This window comes from Oryctolagus cuniculus, chromosome 4, assembly GCF_964237555.1.
Source record: "Oryctolagus cuniculus chromosome 4, mOryCun1.1, whole genome shotgun sequence".
Lineage (NCBI taxonomy): Eukaryota > Metazoa > Chordata > Mammalia > Lagomorpha > Leporidae > Oryctolagus > Oryctolagus cuniculus.
This window is the reverse complement of record NC_091435.1, coordinates 164,494,597-164,514,324: the sequence shown is the minus strand read 5'-3', so window position 1 is coordinate 164,514,324 and position 19,728 is coordinate 164,494,597.

Sequence of the window (19,728 nt, the reverse complement as noted above, 5' to 3'; positions counted from 1 at the left end):
AAGGATTAACTTCCATAATCTATCAAGAGCTCAAGAAACTCAACAGCTACAAAACAAACAACCTAGTCAAGAAATGTGCAAAGGACCTGAACAGACATTTTTCAAGAGAGGAAATTGAAATGGCCAATAGACACATTAAAAATACTTAAGATTGGAAAGCCAAGACACTCTGGCAAAAAAAAAAAAAAAAAAAAAAAAAAAAAACAGACCTAAATGAAAGATCTCTGCGAGTGAGATCCCAATGGAGAGAACGGGGCCATCAAAGAAGGAGGTACCTTTCTCTGAAGGGAGGAGAGAACTTCCACTTTGACTATGACCCTGTCTGAATAAGATCGAAATCGGAGAACTCAGAAGTCTTCCCTAGCCTTGGCAACTCATGACTAGAGCCTAGGGAGATTCAGTAATCACCATAAACAAGAGTGTCAAATTGTTAAGTCAACAACAGGAGTCACTGTGTACTTATCCTCATGTGGGATCTGTCCTTAATGTGTTGTCCAATGTGAAGTAATGCTGTAACTAGTACTGAAACAGTATTTCATACTTTGTGTTTCTGTGTGGGTGAAAACTGATGAAATCTTTACTTAATATATACTAAATTGATCTTCTGTATATAAAGATAATTGAAAATGAATCTTGATGTGAATGGAATGGGAGAGGGAGCAGGAGATGGAAGGGGTGCGAGTGGGAGGGAAGTTATGGGGGGAAAGCCATTGTAATCCATAAACTGTACTTTGGAAATTTATATTTACTAAAAGATCACTAGCCATCAAGGAAATTCAAATCAAAACCACAATGGAGTTTCACCTCACCCCTGTTAGAATGGTTCTCATATAGAAATCAACAAACAACAAATTCTGGCAAGGATTTGGGGAGAAGGGTACCTTGATCCACTGGTGGTAGGAATGTAAACTGGTAAAGACACTGTGGAAGTCAGTATGGAGATATCTCAGAAAGCTGATCCTTTATTAGTACTTTTAAACAAACTTTTTGAAGTGTCTTTATAGGGTTTTTCTTTTTTTCATCATATATTTCAATGATTTATACTGATTTAGGATGAACTAGATTTATGCCTCTTGACTCTAACAGAAAAACCAACATTCCTTCTGCGTACTGATGATATGCTTTTATGATAGTGAATCTGGGGTGGTCTCAGAGGACAAAAGATTATTAAATAATTGCCACAGAGGACTTAGTATTTTTTAAATTTTTAAAAAAGATTTATTTTTATTTATTTGAAAGACAGAGTCACAGAAAGAGGTAGAGACAGACAGAGAGAGAGGTTTTCCATCTTGGTTCACTCCCTAAATGGCTGCAATGGCCGGAGCTGACCTGATCCAAAGTCAGGAGCCAGGAGCTTCTTCTGGGTCTCCCATTTGGGTGCAAGGGCTCAAGGACTAGGGCCATCTTCTACTATTTTCCAGGCCATAGCAGAGAGCTGGATAAGAAGAGGAGCAACCAGGACTACAACTGTCACCTATATGGGATACTGGAACTTCAGGCCAGGGCTTTAACCTGCTGTGCTATAGTGCCCGCCCCCTTAATATATTTTTTTTTAAAATATATTGTTAAATTGCAAAGCAGAGTGACGGGGTTGAGGTGAGAGATATCTTCCATTCACTGGTTTACTTCCTAAGTTCCTGCAACAACTAGGGCTAGGCCAGGCCAAAACCAGGAGTCAGGAATTCCATACAGGTCTCTCTCATGGGTGGCAGGAACCCAAGTACTTGGGCCATCGTGTCCTGCCTCCCAGGCACCTACATCAACAGAAAACTTGTTCAGAAGCACAGAGTAGCTGGGACTCTGACATGGAATATAGGCATCCAAGCATGGTTTAATTCATGTAACACTGCCTGGGTCTTAATATTAATTATTCTCAACTAAAGCATTATTTTAGCAAATTTCATTTAAAATGTAACCAATATGTAACTAATTTCTTTTTAAAGAATATTTATTTATTTGAAAGCAGAATTACAGAAAGGCAGAGGCAGAGAGAGAGGGAGAAAGAGAGAGAGAGGTCTTCCACTCACTGATTCACTCCCTAAATGGCCACAATGGCCAGAGCTGCACTGATCTGAAGCCAGGAGCCAGGAGCTTCTTCCTGGTCTCCCACGTGGGTGCAAGGGCCCAAGGACTTGGGCCATCTTCTACTGCTTTTCCAGGCCATAGCAGAGAGCTGGATCAGAAGTGGAACAGCTGGGACTCTAATAGGCACCCATATGGAATGCTGGCACTGCAGGCTGTGGCTTTACCTGCTATGCCACAGTACCAGCCCCAATAATTTCATACACTGGAAGACTTCATTCATACTTTCATGAGGGGGGGCATTGGCAGTTAATCAAATTATGGTAGTTTGTTTCTTCCTAAATGTTCCTAAAAATATGTAACATTCTATTGGACTACTCTTTGTATTTTTTGTAGATACAATAGATAACATATAAAAATGTCAGTATAGGCTAATCTGCTTAACATTGTAGAAGTGTAAAGTATAAGACTTTAGGAACTGCATTAATTATGAGTGAGAACAGACCAAATCTATAATCATCTTACAAATGACTGTTTATCTGGCCTCTGCCTGGTTTGTCTTCACAACTTATTTACTGTCTAAAACTTCACTGTCTGATAGCTGCTAGTCACATGTTATTATTAAATTTTAAAGTAATTAAGACTAAACCGAATTAAAAGTTCAGTTTCTTAGCTAAAATTTGATGTTCAATATCCAAATGTGGCTAGTAGTTACCTTTGTACTGTGCCAGGTTAGAACATTTCCCACATGTTCCAAATTTTTTATTGGATAGTGATCTAAAATGATTTTCTCATAGTTCAAAAAATTTATCTAGGGGCCAGTGTTGTGGCTTAGTGGGTTGGGATGCTGTCTGTGATGCCAGCATCCCTAATGAGCACTTATTTGAGTCCTGGGGGCTCTACTTCTGATCCAGTTCCCTGCTAGTGCACCTGTAAAAACAGCAGGAAATAGGCCAAGTACTTGGACTCCTGATACCCATGTGGAAGACCCAGAAGGAGTTCCAGGATCCTGGCTTCAGCCTGGCACAACTCTGGCCATTGCAGCCATTTGAAGTGAACCAGCAGGTGGAAGATCTCGCTGTGATTCTTTCTTTCGTTCTCTGTAACTCTACTTTTCAAATAAACCCTTAATAATATTTATGTATTTTTTCAATCACTTTCTAACAGATTTTTGTTTCAAGATAGCTTAATAACTATTAATTACTATAGCTTTTGATCCCTTGTCCACAAAGACCAACAAGAAACAAATATACAAATTCAATTGTTAATGAAACTAGGATATATTCAAATAAAATATAAATATAGAAAAAGAGAAATCCCAAGTGATGTAGCAGGTGGGAGAAAGGCCATGTCTAAATTCTCGAGTGTGTGTGCATGCATGTTCACACATAATGGGCAAAAACCAGAAGCAATCATATGTTTTCTAGAGACTTGAGAAAAGCCTGGGAATTGGAAGTAGGTTGTAAAAATAGGAGACCAGTACTGCTCACTTCTATCCTGCAAGGTTGGAGTGTGTCCTTGACTCTAGATGTTCTAGATTGGGGACACCAGTAACAGAGGGTAGGTGCATCCTGAATAATAATAATCTCCTATATCCTTTCTGCTCCCAGGTCCAATAGCAGCCAGGTTATTTTCCAGAGCAAAAATACATTGATAGTGGCATACAAGCATCACAAAAAGCTAACTGATGGTGGTGGTGGTGGAAGGAGACTTTTAGTTTAGTAGTTAAGCACTATTAAGATGACAGCAAATGGGCCGGCGCCGTGGCTCAACAGGCTAATCCTCCGCCTTGCGGCTCCAGCACACCGGGTTCTAGTCCTGGTTGGGGTGCCGGATTCTGTCCCAGTTGCCCCTCTTCCAGGCCAGCTCTCTGCTGTGGCCCGGGAGTGCAGTGGAGGATGGCCCAAGTGCTTGGGCCCTGCACCCCATGGGAGACCAGGAGAAGCACCTGGCTCCTGCCTTCAGATCAGCGTGGTGCGCCGCTGCATTGAAGGGTGAACCAACGGCAAAAGGAAGACCTTTCTCTCTGTCTCTCTCTCTCCCTGTCCACTCTGCCTGTCAAAAAAAAAAAAAAAAAAAAAAAAAAAAACAAAAACAAAAACAAAAAACCAAAAAAAACAGCAACTGACATGGGAGTCCCTGAATGTGATAATCTGCTCTGATGTCTGACTTCAGATCCCTGCTCATGCATACCCTGGGAGGTGGCTGTGATGGCTGACATGGTTGGTTTTCTGCCACATGGGGGATCTTGTGGATCTGGATTGAGTTCCTAGATTCCAGCTTCAGTCCAGCTTCAGTCCAGTTCAAACCCAAATTTTCAGGCATTTGGGGATAGTATCTTTCTTTCCTTTTGTCTCTTAAATTAAAAAAAATTAAAGCCAACTAAACTATTGTGCTCACTGAAGCTCACCACTGTTGCACCAGCAGACATCATCAATGTCTTAGTTCTCTATTCTTGGAAAGGAAGTAATAGCCAATGATATCAGATGTTTAAGTACAATCTCCACCAACAAATAAAGACACTGAAACAAGTGAAGAGGGAAAAATGCACCTCAGGTGGAGGGAAGAAGGGAGAGAAGATGCAAGAAGAAGAAAATTTCAACAAAGTGTCAGGGAGATAAGAGAAATATTGCACAAATTAACAAAGAATGGGATGCCATTGAAGGGAATTGAAAAATTTTAAATATGAGAATATGATAAATTCAATGGAAACTTTGAGAGATAAATTTAAAGAAATCTTTCTAAAAGTTGAACAAAAAGAAAAAAGAGGTATTAGAAGAGAAGTCAGGAAAATTAGAAATTCAATACCCAATGAACAAAAGTCCCAAAGAGGAAAAATACAGAAAATGACTATAAAGAAATATAAGAATATTTCTCCAACCTGAGATATTAATATTGGCACAATGCATGAAAAATAACCTATACCATGGCACATGATTATGAAATTTCAGGACATCAGGAACACAAAAGATCTTACAGAAGATGGGCCACATTAGAAAGAACAAGGATTAGAATGACATTGATCTTGTCAACAGTGACTGGTTTCCAGACAGACTCCAGAGAAACAGGTTGTGTATACTGTACAGGCAGGCCAAACAGTTGAAAATGACTTACCCTGGACACAGGAGTGAGCAGCTGGGGAAAGAGTTTGCAAAATTGTTTATATTTCTATTAGATGACTTTTGGCATTGACATATAAAATTAGTTGTATATACTATGTGATAAAAATAAAAATGAAAACAACCTCTTTTTGTGAATGTTTGTTTTTTAAAAGATTTATTCAGTTATTTGAAAGGCAGAGTTACAGAGAGGGAGAGGAAGAGTTAGAGAGAGAAGTCTTCTATCCCTGGTCATTCCCCAAATGCCCGCAATGGTTGGGGCTGGTCCAGACTGAAGCCAGGAGCCAAGAGCTTTATCCTGGTCTACCAGGTATGTGTGGGGGCCCAAGTACTTGGGTCATTCTCTGCTGCTATCCCAGACACATTAACAGGGAGCTAGATTGGAATTAGAACAACCAGATTTTGGCTGGTGCCATGGCTCAATAGGCTAATCCTCCGCCTAGCGGCGCCGGCACACCGGGTTCTAGTCCCGGTCGGGGCGCCGGATTCTGTCCCGGTTGCCCCTCTTCCAGGCCAGCTCTCTGCTGTGGCCCGGGAGTGCAGTGGAGGATGGCCCAAGTGCTTGGGCCCTGAACCCCATGGGAGACCAGGATAAGCACCTGGCTCCTGCCTTCGGATCAGCGCGGTGTGCTGGCTGCAGCGCGCTGGCCGCGGTGGCCATTGGAGGGTGAACCAACGGCAAAAGGAAGACCTTTCTCTCTGTCTCTCTCTTTCACTGTCCACCCTGCCTGTCAAAAAAAAAAGAACAACCGGATTCAAACTGGTGCCCATATGGGATGCCAGTGCTGCATATGCTGGTTTAACCCACTATGCCACAGCGCAGGCCGCCAAACCCTTTTCTAAGAAAATAATCCCAAACTATTATTATCTGATTCTTATTACACTCCCAGTTTATAGAATAAACAGAATTTTGTATATCAAATGTGGGGAATATTCAATTAAAATTATACACCAATGGTTTATAATATGATATGAAAAAGAAGAGACGACTAAACACATGGCTTTTTTCAAGTATAGATTTTTCGACATCATAAAATACATAGCTGATATAATACACTGATATAAAATGACAAGTGTGCCTCTCTAAAAGGAAATGTAGCCCCACTTCAAATCTTGCCCTCAGAATTCACAATAAAGACTGCTGCAATCATTAAGCAAGCAGAGAAAAATGACCTAATTGACTGACAAGGAATACTTATTCATGCTCAGCTTGTCAAAGATGCATTAATACCAGCCAAGCCTAACATCTTGACCATGACATTTCAGTGTGTCAATGGTTACATAAAAATTCTAAGAATACTCTTTTATTTTGAGGATGACTTTTCTAGATACTGAGATTTACTAAGAATAAGAAGTTAAATATATTATCACGGACATTTTGAAACTCCTGTGTTTCCCACCAGGAGTTCCCATCCAAGAATCCATAATGCTTTGGACTTCAAATAATACAGATGATGTCAGAATAACAATAAGGGCAGATTTAAAATGGAAGTTTGATAACATGACTTAAGTGTTTTTTTCTTCCTGCATATCAAAGTAGTAAAATAGAAATCTATCAATTAATTATGTGATGACTTCCTTTTGCCTAGTATACAAAATTTGAACTCCTTAATCTTTTACTCAATAACTAACATTTCTCTTTCCTTGTTTCTATAGTTTTTTTTTTTTTGAGAAGCAGAGAGAGAGAGAGTGAGAGAGAGAGAGTGAGAGAGAGAGAGAGAGAGAGAGAGAGATCTTGTCTACTGATTGAATTCCAAAAAGACTTGGGCTAAAAACAGGAAGTCCGTCTAGGGCTCCCTTAGAGGGTGACATGAATCCAATTACTTGAACCCTCACTACTGCTTCCCAGGGTCTGCATAGGCTGCAAGCTGAAATCTGGATGGAGCAGGGACTCAAACCCAGGCATTCAGATGTGGTATGTATGCCGTTTAACTAGCATCTTAACCAGCATCTTCACCACTAAGCCAAATGCCCACCCCTCGCCACTGTTCTTAAGACTCTATCAGTGCAAGCCAGATCAATGTACCTGCTATTTTTAAGATGTTTTCAGCCCTACTTTGTGCTGCTGGCCATGTTGTCAGCTTTGCATGTCTTCTTTTCCCCCTCTACAAACCTCAGTGTTTCTCTACCTTAAGGTGCTGATTGAAAACCCTGCTCCAGGAGCCCCACTGTGCTTGATGCTAAAGGTGGCCATTGTTTCGTTATTTGGTTGGCGCCTTCTTATCACTCTGGATTCTTTGGTTTTCACTTTTATATATCAAAATATAGTTTATCAAGATAAGAGTCGGAGAACTCAGAGGGCTTCCATAGCCTTGGAAACTCATGACTGGAGCATAGGGAGATTACTGATGCCATAGATAGGAGTGTCAATTTGTAAAGTCAACAACAGGAGTCACTGTGCACTTACTCCTCATGTAGGATCTCTGTCCTTAATGTGCTGTACATTGAGATTTAATGCTATAACGAGTACTCAAACAGTATATTTCACTTTGTGTTTCTATGGGGGTGCAAACTGTTGAAATCCTTACTTAATGTATACTAAACTGATCTTCTGTAAAAAAAAAAAAAGAAATTATCAATTCCCAACTTGACTCTCACTGGGATTAAACATGACAATAGATCTGATCTGATTTCATCATCATTTAAAAAATCATCTATTTTTCACTTTATGTTTTTGTGTGGGAGCAAACTGTTGAAATCTTTACTTAATGTATACTAAGCTGATCTTCTGTATATTAAGAGAATCGAAAATGAATCTTGATGTGAATGGAAGGGGAGAGGGTTTGGGAAAGGGAAAGGTTGCGGGTGGGAGGGACGGTATGGGGGGGAAGCCATTGTAATCCATAAGTCGTACTTTGGAAATTTATATTCATTAAATAAAAGTTAAAAAAAACATAGTTTATATGAATTACTGGTAATTTTGCTCATATTTTTTTCGATGTAAATTTACAGCAAATTAGCAACTGATTTGTTTCTTTTGACTGCTACCTACTAGATTTCAGCTCTATCGTATCCTATTTAAAGTTGCTAAAACACTTCTATATGTCTTTATGGATATTATGTTAACTGTAAATTATGGAGTTGATGGTACCACAAAGTTCCATAGTATGCTTAGTCTGTCTGTTTTCCACAGTGGCTGCATTCCTCGGTAGTCTAGAAACTGGCCTGGAGAGCTTGCTCCCTTAGAGTTGGGATGACACCAGCTAAGGTGGGGAGGCCAGGTCATGGTTGAGGCCCTTTCCAGTGAGTCCAGACAGAAGGGAAGAGTGAACTGCAGGACACAAAAGTGCAGTCATATCAAGATGCCTGTTGACTATTGATGGGTTGAGGATTATAATCCAGTGGTCCTGGTGGTTTGAAGAGAAGAGGGTGAATGAATTTAGACCCTAGAGGTGAATCTGTCCACACTCCAGGACTGTTTGATGCCCTGACATTATGCCCAAACCAGCCAACTGGGGCTCCTTAGTGAACATGGGCCTCACAACAGCCATCAGGCCCATAGTGATTCTACTGAGGCCATTTGGGTAAGAAGCAGGAGCACGAGTGCAGATCTCTATCCCACTGTCCCCTGCCCCCACCATGATTACACCCAGGTCACCCTCCACCTGCTCCTCATCACAATTCAGTTCTAGGGTTTCCTCCAGCTCTCTAGGTACTCCTGGGTGGATTTAGGGGAGGGCAGGAGCTGAAAGCTTTGTTAATTACCCATAATTCTGGGAAATGTTACATCACTGTGCAGTAAGCTTTCTTAGTCTTTTTTGTTTCATTGACTTCTTTGGAAATCTGCTAAATCTTAAAGACCTCTTCTCAGAATAATATTTTTTAATGAGCAAAATAAAAAACACCCCATAGCATTACAAAGAAAGTATTCATATTGAAATGCACTTAATAAAATTTTAATGTTTATGATGCTTCTTTATTAACAAATATCAAGATCCAATGTCCGAACTAATTGATCCATTTCTAACAGTGAGGAATTTCACAATTTCTAGATATTTAGAACAACTTTAATATGATAAGAAAATGTGTGACTTGCATTGATGATAAAATAAAAATACTGCTAATATATGGTAGGTTGTTGAAGAAATGGCTAAATAGATTTTTGTGGGAAAAGTGTAATTTGTTGTCTGACCAAACTCAGAGACCTCTGACTTCTCCATGGTTCCCCAGCTTAGGAGCCCCTACTCTACACTATCTCCATTATGGTGGAAGTAGAGAGAAAAATAGGAAGAAGTGGGATGTTTACAAGAGCTTAGAAACCTCATATTGAGCTTACAACCTCTGTCCATCACTTAAAGCAATTATTATAACATCTAATTAAACTGTATAGCATTCCTAGGAAGTTGGTTCTATTATCTGTGTGTAACATGTGAAGACATTGAAGCCCAGAAAGACTGAGTAAATTGCTAAATATCAGAGAGCTAGCAAGTGAAGCAACCAGAATTAAAATATGATTCTGTTATCAGAGCCAGAGTTCTCTAAATTGTGCAGTTTGTTTTCCCTTGCAAAACACACCTAACCATCTTTGCATTCTTATGGGAAAATGTCTTCCACATAATATGCATGTGAGAGGTGTGTGTGTGTGTGTGTGGGAGAGAGAGAGAGAGAGAGAGAGAGAGAGTGTTTGCGTTTTGGTAGCGGTGGTGTTGCAGAGAGGGGGTAGTCGTGAACATCTGCTTTCCTAATCTTGTTTCACTATAATCTCAATTCCCTAAACCCTACTCTTAGGGGGGCAGGAAAAGGAAAGTCACATTAAAATCAACAACTCAAAAGTTTCTAGCATAGATCATTAGCAGTTGCAGTAGTGAAGTGCATTTAAAATCAGCAATACTTAAACAGGTTAAAAATCTAAATCTAAATCGTGAGTAAAATGTGATTGATTTTTCTCCCTTTTCTGCCCCCAAATCTCCAAGTTTTCCTTTATAGGAGCAGTGACAGTCATGTGTTTACTGTGGATCCTTCTAGAAAATTCAATGCATGTACAAGGGAGAAGGGGAAAGTCTAGCATTTTAGTTGTTCTCTTACTACCCTCTAAGGATTGTTTCATATCACAGATACATTTAACATGTACCATTTTGCTGTGAGAATGTACTATGATATATGCAGCCAGTCCTATGTTGACAGACATTTATGCTACCTCCAAATTTTAATTCTTTTTTTAAAAAGATTTATTTTATTTATTTGAAAGACAGAGTTACAGATAGAGGTAGAGACAGAGAGAGAGAGAGAGGTCTTCCATCCACTGGTTCACTCCCCAGATGGCCGCAACGGCTGGAGCTGCGCTAATCTGAAGCCAGGAGCCAGGAGCTTCTTACGGGTCTCCCACATGGGTATAGGGGCCCAAGGACTTGGGCCATCTTCCGTTGCTTTCCCAGGATGCAGCAGGGAGCTGGATCAGAAGAGGAGCAGCTGGGACTAGAACCGGTGCCCATATGGGATGCCGGCCTCAGTTCAGGGCTTTAACCCATTGCGCCACAGCACTGGCCCCCCAGTTTTAATTCTTAAAAGCAGTACATAGGCATCGCAGGGAAGAGTTAGAGAAAACAGCAGTGGACACTGTGGCTCTAGGAGGGTGTGGGTGCACAGCAAATGCACAGACACAGCACAGGATCCCAGCGGCTGAGAGCCTCAGTGCCGCTTTAGAGAGTAGGGTGAGACCAGTCTGCAGCAGCCCAAGCCACTAACAATATCGCCACAGGGAAGAAACTGGTGTGAGTCTGGCCCGAAGCCCTGTGGGGAACAGGGTACCTGCCAACCCAGAGGGAAAAAAGGGGCACATTTCTCTCTCCCCTACATCCCTCCGACAATTGCACCCTGCAACTGCTTGAGATAGGGTGGGTGTCATTTTGGACATACATAACAGCTGCACCAGCCTGTGTCTGCATGCATACCAACCAGCCTGGGTCTAGCTGGGAAGACTGACAGGAGGCTGATTAGCCATGTAGGACTATGAAGTACCCCCAGCTTCCCAACACATCACAGGCTCTAGGGCTCAAACTGCCTAGGTGGGGTGCCCTAGGAACATCTCTGCCTCTCTGTGCAAGGGACTGACTGGCAGGGCAGTGTGGATCCTCAGTGCCCTGTGACCGAGATCTACCATGCCCAACCTAGGTGTCATCGTGGTATCACCTTACCCTGGAGCACTGAACAAAGCTCCCTGGCCACATTCAGCAAATTCCATGGGTATTCACTGAAAGAGCAGACATTCCACTAAGCCACAGAGGTATAGTCCAGAGATAAAAGGCATCAGAGCGGCTGGTGCCATGGCTCACTAGGCTAATCCTCTACCTGCGGCACCAGCACTCCAGGTTCTAGTCCTGGTTGGGGCACCGGATTCTGTCCCAGTTGCTCCTCTTCCATTCCGGCTCTCTGCTGTGGCCTGGGAGTGCAGTGGAGGATGGCCCAGGTCCTTGGGCCTTGCACCCGCATGGGAGACCAGGAGGAAGCACCTGGCTCCTGGCTTTGGATCGGTGCAGCATGCCAGCTGCAATGCCCCGGCCATAGCAGACAATTGGGGGGTGAACCAATGGAAAAAGGAAGACCTTTCTCTCTCTCTCTCTCTCTCTCTCTCTCTCTCACTGTCCAACTCTGCCTGTCCGGGAAAAAAAAAGGCATCAGAGGGAAAAACCAATAATATCCCCACAAATGCCTAAAAATGAATGTGGAAATTCAAGAAACAAGACTAAGAAAGACAACATGACACCCCCCAAAGGGACACAACACTTCAATAATAGAGTGTGAAGATGAAGAGATTCATAATGCCAGAAACAGAATTCAAAAGATTAATCACAGGATTACTCAGAAGCAATCAGAAACAAATACATGAATTAAAGAAATCTGTATATAACATGAATGAAAAGTTTTCTCATGAAATTGAGGTTTTAAAGACAAATCAAAATGAAATATTAGAAATGAGGAATTCAATAGATCAAATAAAAAACGCAGTGGAAAGCCTTAATAACAGACTTGGTGAGGTAGAAAAAGAATGTCTAAGCTAGAAGACAAATATCTGCAAATTTGTCAGATAAAAAAAGAATTAAAAAATTAAAAACTCTGTTGAAGATTTATGCGATACTATCAAATGACCCAACATATGGGTCTTATGAGTTCCTGAAGACATGGAAAGAGAAAATGGATTAGAAGACTTTTTTAATTAATTACAGAAAAATTCTGCAATGTGGGGAAAGAGATTTCCAAGTAAGGAAGCATAGACTTCCTAGTAGACATGACCAGAAAAGATCTTCAACATGACACATTGTAGTCAAACTTTCCACAGTAAAACATAAAGAAAAGATTCAAACTGTGCACGAGAGAAATGCCAGATTACTTCCAGAGGATCTCCAATTAGACTCACAGCTGACTTCTCATCAGAAACCCTACAGGCTAAGGGAGAATGGTGAGATATAACCCAACTCTTAAAAAAAAAAAAAAACTGTCAACCCATAATCCTGTAAAGCGCTCATTTATGAATGGAGGTGAAATAAAGGCCTTCCATAACAGAAATTGAAAGAATTTGTCACCACACATCTACACACAGAAACACACTCATTACTATGAAAGAATCTGAAGGTAGAAAATCTACCAGTAAAAGTACAAAGGAAATCCATGGTAAACAATAGGAATATTTAGGGAAAAATGGCAGGAGCAAGTCATTACTTATCAATAGTCACCTTGAATGTAAATGGCCTCAACTCTCCAGTTAAAAGAAACAGACTGGCTGAATGCATTAAAAACCAAAACTCATCTATTTGCTGCCTACAAGGAACTCATTTCACCAACAAAGATACCTGTAGACTGAAAATGAAAGGATGGGAAAAGACACTACATGCTAACGAAAACCGAAAAAGAGTAAGTGTAGCCATTCTAATACCAAAATAACCAGACTTTAACACAAAAACTGTTAAAAGAGACAAAGAAGAGCACTATGTGACAATTCATCAGGAAGATTTGACTATAATAAATGCATACACACCCAATTACAGGGCACCTGGCTATTTAAAAGAAATGTTGATGAATCTGACAAGTGTGAGCAGAACTGCAGCCGCAGAAGGCCAGAGCAGACAACCGTTTAGAGGCAGAAGTGAGGCCAGCTGTGGTGAGCTGTGGTGACGGAGCCAGAGGAGAGCCTGGTGTAGATCCCGACTGGAGCCCTAGGGGCTGAAGGTTGCTGGTAGTTGCCTGTGGATCACTGGAAGTGGAAAGGGATGTTTGATTCCCTGCCCCATCACACCAGAACAGTGCCTATTTCCCAGCTGACAGAGGGCAGTTGCCATTTTGGATCAGGGCAGCAACAGCTTTGGAAACATCCAGGCCCCCTGCATGGCAGTTGGCTGAGATGGAATGCCTGATTAAAAGTGGTGGTGGCTCTGGTGAACAGGCACCACTGTTTGGCCAGTGGCTCTGATGTGTGCATGTGATCCAGAGATTCTTGCAGAGGGAATGGGTCTGTGGTCCCCACAGTCTTTGAGCCTAGCTCAGAGGTGGTAGGATAGTTATGTGGAACAGTGGGTTGCTCCCACCTGCAGCCTTCCAGGATCAAAATGCCGAGGCAGCTCCATCTCTCTATTGATGGACAGACTGTCAGGGTGGAGAGAAACCCCTGGACCCAGCGACTGTGGGAGCCTTTTGTGCTGAGTCCTTGTGGAATTGTTGGTTACATGAGACAGTGTAGGGTATAGCTGGGTATTGAGTTCTACCATGTCCGACTTGGGTATTGTCTTGGAAACTCATCCCATCCTAGAACATTGACTGAGAACTCCCTAGGCACATCTACCACAAACCTCTTGGTATTCACTGAAAAAGCAGGCATCCTACTAAGGAACAGAAACATAGTGCAATGATAAAAACTGTCAGAAGGAAAACAAAAACAAAAACATCTCCACAGATGCCTAAAAATAAGTCGAGAAATTCAAAAAACAAGGATAAGGAAGACACCCTGACTCCCCAAAAAGAACACAAGAACATTTCAATATTAGAATGTGAAGATGAAGAGATTGAAGAAATGTCAGAAATGGAATTCAAAATTCAATCATAGGATTATTTAAATTCAATCAAAGGCAAATTCATGAGCTAAAGAAAACCATACATGACATAAATAAAAATTTTCCCATGAAATTGATATTTTAAAGAGAAATCAAAATGAAATATTAGAAATGAAGAATTCAATAGACCAAATAAAAAATGTGGAGGAAAGCCTTAACAGCAGACTTGCTGAGGCACAAGTAAGAATATTTGAACTAGAAGACAAATCTTTGGAAATCTTACAATCAGAAAAAAAAGAATATAGGAAACTTAAAAACAGTGTTGGAGACTAATGGGATACTATCAAATGACCCAACATTTGAGTCTAAGGAGTTCCTGAAGGTGTAAAAAGAGAGAATGGACTAGAAAAACTATTTAGTGAAATAATTAAAGAAAATTTCCCCTATATAGAGAAAGAGGGACAACCAAGTAGATGAAGCACAAAGAAATTCTAACATACATGAGCAGAAAAGCTCTTCACCATTATACACTGTAGTTAAACTTTCCATAGTAAAAAGATAAAGATTCTAAAATGTGTGCATGAGAGAAAAATCAGATTTCTTTCAGAATTCCAATTAGTATCACAACTGACTTCTCATTAGAAACCTGATGGGCTAGAAGGGAATGGTGAGATATAGCCCAAGTCTTAAAAGAAAAAAATTGTCAACCCAAAATACTGTACCTCACAAAGCTTGCATTCATGAATGAAGGTGAAATAAAGACCTTCCATAACAAACAGGAATTGAAAAAAATTGTTGCTACTCATCCAGCCTTATAAAAGATGCTTAAGGGTGTGCTACACACAGAAACACAGAAAGATGGCCATCATTATGAAAGAATGAGAAGGCAGAACTTCTCACCCCACCCCATAGAAGTACAAAATAAACCCAAAGTAAACAAGAGGAATATTTAGGAGAAAATGGCATGGCCAAGTCATTACTTATCATAGTCACCTTGATGCATATGGCCTCGATTCTCCAGTTAAAAGATACAGACTGGACAAGTGGATTAAAAAACAAGACCCACCTATTTTCTGCTTACAAGAAACACATCTAATTCCAATTCTTCTCAAGCCATTCAAAATGGAAGGAAAGGAACCTTCCTAATTACTTCTATAAAGCCTGTATCATCTTAATACCTAAACCTGAAAAAGATGCAACAGAGAAATTGAACTTCAGACCAATATCCCTGATAAATGCATATGCAACAATCCTCAACAAAATAAAAGCTAATCAAATCCAATACCACACAGAAAAATCATTTACCTGGACCAAGTGGAATTTATCCCTGGTATGCAGGGTTTGTTCAACATTCACAAATAAATCAATGTGATACATCACATTAGCAAATTAAAAAACAAAAACAATATGATCATCTCAATAGACGCAGAGAAAGCATTTGAAAAAATATAACATCCTTTCCTGATGAAAACCTTAAGCAAAATGGGGATAGAAGGAACATTCCTCAACATAATCAAGGCAATATATGACAAACTCTTGGCCAGCATCCTACTGAATGTGGAAAAATTGGAGGCATTCCCATTAAAATCCATACAAAGATGCCCATTCTCACCATTGCTATTTAATATAGTCCTCGAAGTTTTAGCCAGATCCAATAGGAAAGAAATAGAAATCAAAGGGATACAAATTGGTAAGTAAGAAATCAAAGTATCCCTATTAGCAGATGACATGATCATCTATATGGGGGAACCAAAAAACTCCACTGAGAGACTACGGGAACTCATAAAAGTATTTGGAAAGGTGGCAGGATACAAAATCAACACAGAAAAATCAATATCTTTGTATACACAAAGTCATGGCTGAGAAAGAGATTTTAGGATCAGTCCCATCCACAATAGCTCCAAAAAGAATAAATAACTTGGAATAAATTAAACCAAAGATGTCAAAGATCTCTATGATGAAAATTACAAAACACTAATGAAAGAAACAGAAGACATTTAAAACTCGAGAAATCTACCATTTTCATTGATATGAAGAATCAACATCATCAAAATGTCCATACTACCAAAAGCAATTTACATATTCAATGTGATCCCAATCAAAATACCAACTAAATTCTTTGAAGATATAGAGAAAACTATGCTAAAATTCACATGGAACACAAGAGACCCTGAATAGCTAAAGAAATCTTTTAAAACGAAATCAAAGTCAGAGGTATCACTATTCCCAGTTCCATGACATACACAAAACAGACTGGTACTGGTAAAAAAAAAAAACAGATTTGTAGACAAACGGAACAGAACAGACACTCCAGAAATCAATCCATGCATCTACAATCAATTTATATTTGATAAAGGAGCTAAAATCAACCCGTGGATTAAGGACAGTTTCTTTAATAAATGATACTGGGAAAACGTGTTCTCTGCATGCAGAACTATGAAACTCGACCCCTACCTTACACCTTACACAAAATCCATTCAAAATGGATCAAAGACCTAGATCTATGACCCATTACCACTAAATCATTAGAGAACATGGAGGAAAATCTACAAAACATTGGAATAGGCAAAGAATTCTTGGAACGGACCCCAGAAACACAGGCAATCAAAGCCAAAATTGACAAATTGGGATTATATCAAGCTGCGAAGTTTCTTCACAGAAAACAAACACTGAGCAAAGTGAAGAGACAACCAACAGAATGGGAGAAAATATTTGCCAACTACGCAACTGATAAGGGGCTAACATCCAGAATATATAAAGAGCTCAAGAAATTCAACAACAGTAAAACAAATGATCCAGTGAGGAAATGGGCAAAAGACTTAAACAGGCCTTTTTCAAGAGAGGAAATTTATTTTTTAATTTTATTTATTTATTTATTTTTATTTTTTGACAGGCAGAGTGGACAGTGAGAGAGAGAGACAGAGAGAAAGGTCTTCCTTTGCCGTTGGTTCACCCTCCAATGGCCGCTGCGGCCGGCGCACCGCGCTGATCCGGTGGCAGGAGCCAGGAGCCAGGTGCTTTTCCTGGTCTCCCATGGGGTTCAGGGCCCAAGCACCTGGGAAATCCTCCACTGCACTCCCTGGCCACAGCAGAGAGCTGGCCTGGAAGAGGGGCAACCGGGACAGAATCCGGCGCCCCAACCGGGACTAGAACCCGGTGTGCCGGCGCCGCTAGGCGGAGGATTAGCCTAGTGAGCCGCGGCGCCGGCCCAGGAGAGGAAATTTAAATGGCCAACATACACTTGTCAAAATGCTCAGGATCACTAGCCATAAGAGAAATGCAAATCAAAACCACAATGAAGTTTCACCTCACTCCAATTAGAACGGCTCACATACAGAAATCAACAAATGACAAGAGCTGGCAAGGATGTAGGGAAAAAGGTACCCTGATCCACTGTTGGTGGGAATGTAAACTGGTGCAACCACTGTGTAAGACATTATGGGGTTACATCAGAAATATGAATACAGACTTATCATATCATCCAGCCATCCCACTCCTGGGAATTTACCCACCAAAAGAAACCTGTATATGAAAAAGTCACCTTTACCCCATGTTTATTGCAGCACAATTCACAACAGCAAAGATGTGTAACTAATCCAGATGTCTATCAAGTGTTGATAAAGAAATTATGGTATGTATATGAGTACTAATTATCTATAAAAAAAAGAAATCTTGTCGTTTACAACAAGATGTTTGCACCTGAAAACCATTATACTTAGTGAAATAAGCCAGTCCTCAAAAGACAGATATCATATGTTTCCCCTGATCCGATGTAACTAACAAATACCTGAAATGTAATGTATTGGAGTGAAGCAGACATTCTGAGATTCAATGATTGTTTACAGCCATGTCTCTTCCATTGAGGAACAGTGCTTTATTTTGTTTTATTTTATTTTGTTTTGTTTTCTTTTTCTTCATACTATTTGTTGAATTCCTTTACTTAGAGTAGGGTTCACTATCCGTTTAAGTAAGAATACTGAAAAAAGATCACGGTAAAAATTAAGAATGGGACTCTGAGAAGGAGGGGGAGGAAGTGTTGGAGTGTTGGGAGAGAGTGGGCAGGGAGGGAATCCCAGGTGTTCCTAAATCTGTACATATGAAATATATGAAACTTGTTTAACTTAAATAAAATTAATTTAAAAAAAGACATGTTGATAGATCTAAAGGGAGACACAGGCTCCAATACAATAGTAATGGGGGATTTCAACACCCAATTTTCAGCAACAGACAGAAAATCAACAAGGAAACAACAGAGTTCATCAACACTACAGACCAAATGGACCTAATGGATATCTACAGAACTTTTCATCCCACAGTTGCAGAATACATATTCTTTTCACCAGTACATTGAACTTTTTCTAGGATAGAGCATATGTGATGCTATAAAGAAATTACCAGGAAATTCAAACAAATCAAAACCATAGCATGCATCTTCTTGGAACAGAATGGAATGAAGGTGGAAATCAATAACTCAAGAATCACATTGAGATTTAATGCTATAACGAGTACTCAAACAATATATTTCACTTTGTGTTTCTATGGGGGTGCAAACTGTTGAAATCCTTACTTAATGCATACTAAACTGATCCTCTGTAAAAAAAAAAAAAAAAAAAGAAAAAAAAAAAGAAATTATCAATTCCCAACTTGACTCTCACTGGGATTAAACATGACAATAGGTCTGCTCTGATTTCATCATCATTTAAAAAAATCATCTATTATTTTTCACTTTATGTTTCTGTGTGGGAGCAAACTGTTGAAATCCATGCTTAATGTATACTAAGCTGATCTTCTGTATATTAAGATAATCGAAAATGAATCATGATGTGAATGGAAGGGGAGAGAGAGTGGGAAAGGGGAGGGTTGTGGGTGGGAGGGACGGTATGGGGGGGAAGCCATTGTAATCCATAAGTCGTACTTTGGAAAATTATATGCATTAAATAAAAGTTTTAAAAAAAAATAACTCAAGAATCTCAAGAACATTTGCAAACACATGAAGATTGAACAACAAGCTACTGAATGAACAGTGGTTCACAGATGATATCAAAAGATAAATCAAAAACTTTCTGGAACCAAATGATGACAGTACAACACATCAAGACTTCACAAGCAGTGTTAAAAGAGAAGTTTATACCAATCAGTGCCTACATGAAGAAACTGGAAAGGTACCACATAAATAAGCTATAAATGCATCTCAAAGACCCAGAAAAACAACAATAAACCAAACCAAAAATTAGTAGGAAAAAGAAATAATTGAAATTAGAGAAGAGTTAAACAAATTTGAAACAAAAAAATACAAAAGATCAGTAAAATGAAGAGCTGGTTTTTTTGAAAAAAAAAAAAAAGAAACAAAATTTATAGATCATTTGCCCTAGCAAAAAAGAGGGAGAAGACTCAAATCAATAAAATCAGAAATGAAATATAAAGTATAACAACAAATATCACAGAAATAAAAAGAATCATCAGAAATTACAACAAAGAGCTCTATGCCAACTAATTGAGAAACCTAGAAGAAATGGACAGATTCCTGAACACATAGAACCTACCAAAATTAAGCCATGAAGACATAGAAAATCTAAACAGACCAATATCCAAGATAGAGATTTTAT